The sequence below is a fragment of the Kryptolebias marmoratus genome, linkage group LG2 (genome assembly GCF_001649575.2).
Source record: "Kryptolebias marmoratus isolate JLee-2015 linkage group LG2, ASM164957v2, whole genome shotgun sequence".
NCBI classification, from domain to species: Eukaryota; Metazoa; Chordata; class Actinopteri; order Cyprinodontiformes; family Rivulidae; genus Kryptolebias; species Kryptolebias marmoratus.
This window is the reverse complement of record NC_051431.1, coordinates 2413283-2421890: the sequence shown is the minus strand read 5'-3', so window position 1 is coordinate 2421890 and position 8608 is coordinate 2413283. Positions and strand designations below refer to the sequence as shown.

At 48.9% G+C, this 8608-nt stretch overlaps 1 protein-coding gene across 2 annotated transcripts in view; it reads right to left on the bottom strand.

The window, feature by feature from the left end:
• zgc:152863 (uncharacterized protein LOC562658 homolog) overlaps nucleotides 1-3077 on the bottom strand; it is a 7599-nt gene extending 4522 nt beyond the window's left edge. For both annotated transcript variants that reach the window (XM_017440683.3, XM_017440684.3), the window contains exon 1: nucleotides 2924-3077. The gene's annotated coding sequence lies outside the window, so the exon portion shown is untranslated. The remainder of the gene's footprint in view (nucleotides 1-2923) is intronic.
• Between the last annotated feature and the right edge of the window lie 5531 nt (nucleotides 3078-8608).

Below are 8608 nucleotides of genomic sequence, written 5' to 3'. Positions count from 1 at the left end.
ACACACACACACACACCATCAGAGCGTCCACACACACACACACACACTCAGAGCGTCCACACACACACACACACACTCAGAGCGTCCACACACACACACACTCAGAGCGTCCACACACACACCTGTCAGGTGTGAAGAAAGACGCTTTTATCTGATGGTTCTACAGAAACTCAGGAGGTTTGGGTTTTTATTGTCGGTTTCTCGAACCTCAGCCGTCCTGGTTTCTGACGACCTGCAGCAACAAACATGTCAGGAAATTCTGCAGAACTGAACCGACCCGTGAGGGCGGTGGTCGCAGAGCGTCCTGACACCCGGAGCCACAGAGAGCGTTAAAAATCACACCGAATGTGAACATTTGGGCGTGAAATCAGGGACACGTCGACTTCGCCTCCATTTCTTCACTTCCAGGCGAGAAATCAAAGCCCCGGCGTCACGTGAAGGAATGCATATCGCCTGCAGCCTTTCGTAGCTGAGATCATCTCATGCTGAGTTTCCTGAGGTCATTTTTCTGCTGCAGCCATCTTGAATCGGGCTCCAAAGGTTAAAGGGTGCGTTTTATTGACATGAGAGTCCTGACACGTAATCTGTGACCTCAACCTGAAAGGCGACGGGCGACGTGCACTCCCGTCATCATAAATCAGAAGTGTCGGGAAACGATCAGCTGCTGATGAATGAAGGCGTCACTTCTCGTTTCCCAGCAGAACAGGAACTAATTCAGGTTTCTGCTCCTCGTGAAGAAACTTCAGGACGGACACGGCGATGAAAACAGGAAGTAGTTTGTAAATAAGTGCAGACCCTCGGGTCCACTTCCTGCAGCAGGTTCTGCCCCGCGGCGGGTGGTGGTTCCCCCCCCACCCCACCGACGAGCTGCTGTAACCTGGCACTTCCTGTTCCTGTTCGGGCCGAACCGGTCGTTGTTGTGGCTGGAAACAAATTAAACGCATCACTTCCTGTTTGCCGGGAGGTTTTTCCAAGAAGGCAAACAGTGTGTGTGTGTGTGTGTGTGTGTGTGTGTGCGTGTGCTGCAGGTAGATGTTTGAACTGAAGCGACCCGAGCCACGACGCAGCTGTCACCGCCCGTCTGTTAGCAAAATATCTCCTGATTTCTTGGAAGGATTTCACTGAAACTGTTGGGGGATGAATATTTGGTCGCACCACTACAGCTGATTCAAGATGGCCGCCACAGCCAGCTCAAGTCTGCACTACTCACCGAGCCGAACTGGGTGGTAGTAGCTGAGACTCTGTCAGGAAAGGCGGCGGGCGATAAGCATTCCTCCAAGGACAGCTCGGCCTTTCAGTCTCTTTGATACGAGGGAAACCTTTCTTTAACGGGTCGGTATGACCCGCAGCCCTCGCTGCTCGCGTCAGGGACGACTACCAGCAACCTCCACTCCAAACTGGAGCTCAGGGCGGTTACATGATCGCCCTTTTTGTTTTAAAGCAGCAGAGAGGAGTCGGAGAAGAAGGAGACATTTTCAGTCGTCTGTGATTCTGCAGCTTCGCCAAACAGAAGTTCTAATTTCACGCAGAACCACGATGACTCAGAACCAGAGCTCCCACGCAGGTTCTGCTCTCTAAAGACGGGCCGTGTGTGTGTGTGTGTGTGTGTGTGAGCCCTCCCCTGCTGCTCTCAGAATGACTGGCATCTCATCGAGAACACACACACACACACACACACACACATTTCTACACTTCTCGGGACGTCGTCTTGACTTCCAGTAATTTCTGTTGCATAACCTTAATCTTAACCATAACTAGTCCTTATGTAACCATAACCCTTAACCCAGAACAACATTCAGCTGCATCAGAACCGGGTTTGGACCCAAAAAGACAACCGGTCCTAAACATGTCACACACACACACACACACACACACACTGTGGCTGTCAGAGAGGAGCAGGAAGGTTTCATGGGATGAAGTGAGTTTTTGTGGTTTTGCAGTTTGTTCTCGGTTCTCAGTTCTGCTCCTTCGGGTGTCGTGTCGGGTCGGGTCGGGTCAGGGTTCTGCCCCCTCCCCCCTCCCATCTACCCGACCCGGAGGGATCAGGTGCCAGCGGGTCAAAGAAGGCCGAAAAACGCAGCAACTTTTAACGCCGAATCTGTTCAAAGATTAGTTTATCTTTATAGAACCTGCTGGCTGTTTGCTGCAGCTGTGGGGACATTAACTAGTCCCATAACTAGTCCTTTAATTAGTCCTATAACTAATGATTCTGTCTGTTAGTAAAATATCTCCTGCACAGATCAAACTGAAGGATCAGGTGCAAGTCTGCAACTAATTAGCCTGATTCAAGATGGCCGCCACAGCCAACTGAGCAGGACCGACCACAGGTCTCTGAGTAGCTGAGGGTGATCCCGGAAACACACCCTGAAGGTTTGACCCCTTCAGTTTAAAGGTCCACAGGCGGCGGGCGATAAGCATTCCGACAAGGACCGCCGGGCCTTCGGGTTCTGGATCCAGAGTCCTCCTTGGGGGGGTCCCTGACTCGAACCGGGTCCGATCTGGTTCCGATTGCATTCCTATCCGAACCGAGCCGAGCCGGATTCCTCCGCGGAGGAGACAAGAAGTCTGTCTCCGGGGACAACCGAGGACATAAATCCTGTCCAGGGGGACTTGGCTCGTCTCTCTGGGGGCTGTCCCGGTCCAAGTGAGGAGTTACTGTAACCGGGACCGGTTCCGAAAAGCCTCTTTGTTCGGGAAGGAACGCGGATTTATTGCTTCTCTTTTGTGGCTCGAATAAAAGGGGTTATTGTCAACAGAACCGAACCGAGACCCCCGGTCGGTCCAGTTTACCTTCAGTTAACACCTGCCTCTCGTCCAGTACCGGCCCGGTTCTGTCTGTCAGGTGAGCTTTAAACCGACACCTGCCTCAAAAAAAATAAATAAATAAAAAAAAATAACGGATTAAACCGTAAAAACGTCTCACCTGAGATCCGACAGCGGCGGCAGTTCGGTCCGGTTCGGGCGGCGGTCCGACAGCTTCCAGGCTCAGACGAGGTGGATCAGAACTCCGCGGTCCGGTCCGGTCCGCTGACGGTCTCGGCTCCTGCTCGGCAACAAGTGGAGCAGTTTCTGCGGCTCCGCTTTGACTCGTTGATCACTTCCGTTTGTCAGGGACGTCCGGGCTTCCCATTGGCTGCTGCATCGCCAAGTCCCGCCCATCAAAAAAGAGACTTGGCTTTCTATTGGCTGCCGCGTCCGCTAAGCACCGCCCGCCCGCACGGCGCCGTCATTTCATGGAAACGGAGCCGTTCCCACATTAAAATAATGTTTAGAACCGAAATACCGATAATTACCAAACAAGAAAAACTTCCTGTGACATTTTTAGAACCAAAACTTTTCCTCAGAAGCCCTAAAGTAACAAACTAACTGGATGTGTTTAGGAAAAATGCAGCAGATGGGAAACAGGTGTTTATCTGAAATAAAAAGTTAGGAAATTCAAACTAAAAGCAGGAATTTTAAGGATTCAGAAGAAATATTATCACCTGCTGCCAAAGGCAAAAAGAGTGTTAGCAAAATATCTAATGCAGGATGTATTTTATTTAAATTCATCTGCAGCTGATTAACTTTTGAAGTCAGCCTAAATCAAGATGGCCACCACAGCCCATCAATCTTAGAAAACACTGACAATAAATAGGCCACATTTTCAGATATTTGGGTCTAACTGGATGTGGTCCCCAGCTCATACTTTGATCGTGTGTTCAATACTTTGGCATCAAATCCGTCTGTTAGCAAAATATTCCACCTGCCACTGGGCTGATCTTATCTACAGACCCAATTAAAGATGGTGGCTATGGCCAGCTGACCTTTGGAAACCCAAACAGATATCGAGCCAAAATCTGGGGTGTTATAGCTGAGAGTCGTTCATAACTAAAAGTCCAAACACGACACAAATGTCCCTTTAGAGCAGCGGTGTCCAATCCTGGTCCTGGAGGACCTGGAGGACCACCGTCCTGCAGGTTTTAGGTGTCCCTCTGCTGTGACACACCTGATCTGAATAACTGAGTGATTAACAGGCTTCTGCAGGACTTGAAGACCTGCGAAACATCTAAAACGTGGAGGATGGTGGTCCTCCAGGTCCTCCAGGAGCAGGACTGGACACCACTGCTTTAGAGAGAAGAACAGCTTTTCATGAAGGAGTCTCAAAAATGTCTCAAATGTTTATGAAAGGGTCTGAATTTCTGTTTGTCCCAACGAGCTCTCGAACCCCCGACGCGACAGCCCTGAACAATGAATAATAAACCGGTCCGAATCTGCACGAGGCGACTGGCTGCCGAAGCAAACCGAGGTGAGGACAGGTACTAATGTGCGCAGCCAGGAGTACAGGTTTGCAAAATCAGCCGTGATTTTTTAAAAAACACTCAGAATTCAGCCAGACGGCAGCTGACTAGCTGTTAGCTCGTCAGTCTGGTCTCGTCTCAGATCAGTCACAGTCTGACTCTCAGAAACTAAACGCAGACGGGTTTGAGGCGACTCTTTAACAGGAGATCCGTTTTGTGAATTCCAGCAAGGAAACGGAGGATACATTCTGGAAGCTCCTCCTTGGATGACGAGACGCTGCCTTTCAGCTCCGTTTCTCCACACTGAGGTCGCTGTCTGCTGCAGGTAAGATGTTATCTGTTCACAGCTTTAAAAGATCTGAGTCTGAAAACGTCAGCCTACAGCTGTCTGCTTATCGCTTCATGTTGTTCATGCAGAGACTCAGCACCAAACCACAGACTTGTTATAAAAAGGTGGCGTTACTTCTTCAGCTGCTTTATCTGCGCGCTGCACACCCGGACCACAAGCACAGCTGTCCTGTGGCGAATAATTGTCAGGACCCTCGCCTCAGCCGAACCCTGAGTCGCTGCAGAGGCGTTTCGGTTCGACTTGGCGGAAGTGCTAAAAATACGCCGTGCTGATTCTGCATGTCGCTGCGAAGCAGAGTGGAAAAGGTTTTCTTCAGGGTTTCCACCGCGGCGGGTCGTCAGGAAGCAGGTGAGGAGCGACAGGTACGTCACCGCGTGACGGCGGAGGATGTTCGTGAGACCAAGAAACTCTGGAGACGAAAAAGATCAAAATAAAAAAAACAAACCCCAGAAACTAAAATAATTAAAGGCCTGCTGCTTTCCATCGAAGGGTTTTAAGTTTATCTTGAAAAATGATTGAGTTTCAGACATTTTTGGCCGAATCTAGCATCTGTTAGCTCTCATTTATGTGACGAGGATGACTCTGAGCTACTACCACCCCAAATTTAACCCCAGTGTTTACAACAGTCACCCCAATTCAAGATGACCACCACAGCTAATCGACACTGTAAACCACAAAAAAGGCCATAATTTAGTCAACTTTACAGACACTGAGTAGCTGAGAGTCATCCACAACACAGACTCTGAGGTCTTTGCAGAAACTAGTTTATAAAGTTTAACCAAAACGATTTTAACTCCAAACATCAGAAAATCTTAGATTAAAGTCTGACATGAAAGCTGGCGGGTGACAGGCATTCCTTCAAAGAACACCAGGCCTTTAATTACACAGAGGTCTGCGGTTTTCCACTTCCTGCGCAGACCGGGACACTTCCTGCATGAACAGGGACACTTCCTGAGAGGACAGGGACACTTCCTGAGAAGCTAGGGACACTTCCTGAGTGGACAGGGACACTTCCTGAGTGGACAGGGACACTTCCTGAGAAGCTAGGGACACTTCCTGAGTGGAAAGGGACACTTCCTGAGTGGAAAGGGACACTTCCTGCACGGCCCAGGACACTTCCTGCACGGCCCGGGACACTTCCGGTGCAGACCGGGACACTTCCTGCTCAGCCCGGGACACTTCCCGAGCAGACTGGGACACTTCCTGCACGGCCCGGGACACTTCCTGCTCAGCCCGGGACACTTCCTGCACGGCCCAGGACACTTCCTGTGCAGACTGGGACACTTCCTGCGCGGCCCAGGACACTTCCTGCTCAGCCCGGGACACTTCCCGAGCAGACCGGGACACTTCCTGCACGGCCCAGGACACTTCCTGTGCAGACCAGGACACTTCCTGCTCAGCCCGGGACACTTTTCGAGCAGCCCGGGACACTTCCCGAGCAGACCGGGACACTTCCCGAGCAGACCGGGACACTTCCTGAGAAGCTAGGGACACCTCCTGAGTGGAAAGGGACACTTCCTGAAAAGCTAGGGACACTTCCTGAGTGGAAAGGGACACTTCCTGCACGGACCGGGACACTTCCCGAGCAGCCCGGGACAGTTCCCGAGCAGACCGGGACACTTCCCGAGCAGACTGGGACACTTCCTGCACGGACCGGGACACTTCCCGTGCAGACTGGGACACATCCCGAGCAGACCGGGACACTTCCTGCACGGCCCAGGACACTTCCTGTGCAGACCGGGACACTTCCTGTGCAGACCAGGACACTTCCTGCTCAGCCCGGGACACTTCCTGCACGGCCCAGGACACTTCCTGTGCAGACCAGGACACTTCCTGCGGCGTAAAGGTTTAAATTTTATGGGACTTTTCAGAGTTTTTCGGTCAGCCTCTTCGCTCGTCAGTCCAGTCAGGATTAAACCTGGAGCTCATCTGCAGCAGGTAAGATATTCACTGTTTACAGCCAATGGACACGTTACGTCTCGTTTCTGCTTTTAAACACTTTTAGTCGCAGTGATCAACTAATTTCAGACAGAAAACAAACGTTTTACAAAAAACTGTATTTTCCAAAAAGTAAAACTTTAAAAGTGAAGTCTATTTTTTTTTTTTTACAGTTAAATTTACAGAAACACGATGCTCGGATGTTGTAAATAATCCAACATAGTCACCAAAAACAGCTTTAAAAACAGGAAGTGAGTTGTTTTTTCTTGTTGGAGGCGATGAAGCTGGTTGAGATCCTGCAGAAGTGATCGGTACCAAAACATCTAGAAAAGGCTCTGAACCCCGAACAGCAGCCGCTCGATGGGTTGGAGCAAAAAAACAAACAAAAAACAACAAAAAATGAGTTCCTTTTAGACTCGTAAACCAGAGAAACTCAAATAAACCCAATCTGAGGTGGAGCTACAACTGTGAGGAAAGTTTTTTACTTTAAATTCATCAGAAACGTTAAAAAGTCGTAGTGTTTGTTTAAAAAAAATCAAATAAATCAACTTGTGACGCTAAGGCGAGAAAACACAAATTCACAGAAACACAAAAAGATTTTCACATGAATAAAAACTAAAAAGAAGTTTATCAAACAAACAGTTTTAGGTGAAAAGTTGAAACAACTGGGTTAGAAAAACAAAACATAAAAATAACAGGATCTAAAGGCTGAGAGAAACATCTTTTATGTCAAAATTTGTGGATTTTGGAGACATCTAAAAAAAAAATTCACAAATGTCCCTGAAACTGACAAAAATAATAAAAAATAATTAAATCATTCAAAACAAACTGATGAAGCTGATCTTGACACAAAGGAAGGTTCCTTCACTGAACCTCTGAGACTTCAGCACCTGTCCACACCTGTCCACAGCTGTCCACACCTGTCCTCAGGTGTCCTGGTCCACTCCTCCTGAGCTGCTCCAGCTGTCTCAGGTCTGAAGGCTTCCTCCTCCAGATGTTTCAGCTCCTTCCACAGATGTTCAGCAGGATTTAGATCAGGGCTCAGAAGGCCTCTTCAGAACGGTCCAATGTTTGGTTCTGACCCGTTCTTGGTGTTGTGGGTCCTGATCCTGTTGGACCCATGAGCTGAGACTGAGACCGAGCTTTCTGACTCTGAGCAGCACATCTGGCTCCAGGAAGCCTTGATGGTCTTGAGGTTTCATTGGACCCTGAACAGATTCAGGACCAGAACAGAACCGAGCCTCCTCCGTGTCCCCCTGTAGGTTCAGGGTTCTGGTCTTTGGTTCTGGTTTGGGTCTGATGGGAGTTGTTGACAAAAAGCTCCAGTTTTGTCTCATCTGTCTTCAGGACGTCCTCCCTGAAGCTCTGTGGATTCTCAAGATGCATTTTTTATTATCTGTCTCTTCAGTTTGTCACCAGTTGTCCTCTTGTGGACACGTCCAGGCAGGTTGTCTCCAGTCCTGTGGACCTGAACCTTCTGTAGTCTCAGGGACATCCAGCTGCTTGGAGACGGTCTTATAGTCTTCACCTTCAATCATTGTCTTTCTGAGCTCCTGAGACAACTCTGTCCTCAGCTTCCTGTCCTCCATGTTCAGTGTGGTACACACCATGATACCAAACAGCCCTGTGACTACCTGTCCCCCTTTAAGCAGGCAGACTGACTGATTCCAGGACTGAAGACACCATCCTTCGTGTCAAGATCAGTTTTATTAGTTTAATTCAAAACTAATTATTATTACCTGATTTTTAGTCATTTTTTATTACTTTTGTTAGTTTCAAGTTGTTTCTTTGACTAAAGTGTTTTTTTTTTAATACAAACAAACTTGTCTGCATCAAACTACTGGAGAAAACGCTTTAAAATTTAAAATCTGCTCAGTCTGCCTTTGGTTTTCCTCCAGTCGAACGGATCCGATGATTAACCTGCAGCTGTGATTCATTCCTGGTTCTTGCAGGAATCTGGGTTTTCCTGGCCTGATGGGAACAGGTTTCAGGAGTCCCCCCTCCTCCTCCTCGTCTTCCTCACTCTGATGACTTCCTCCCCCTC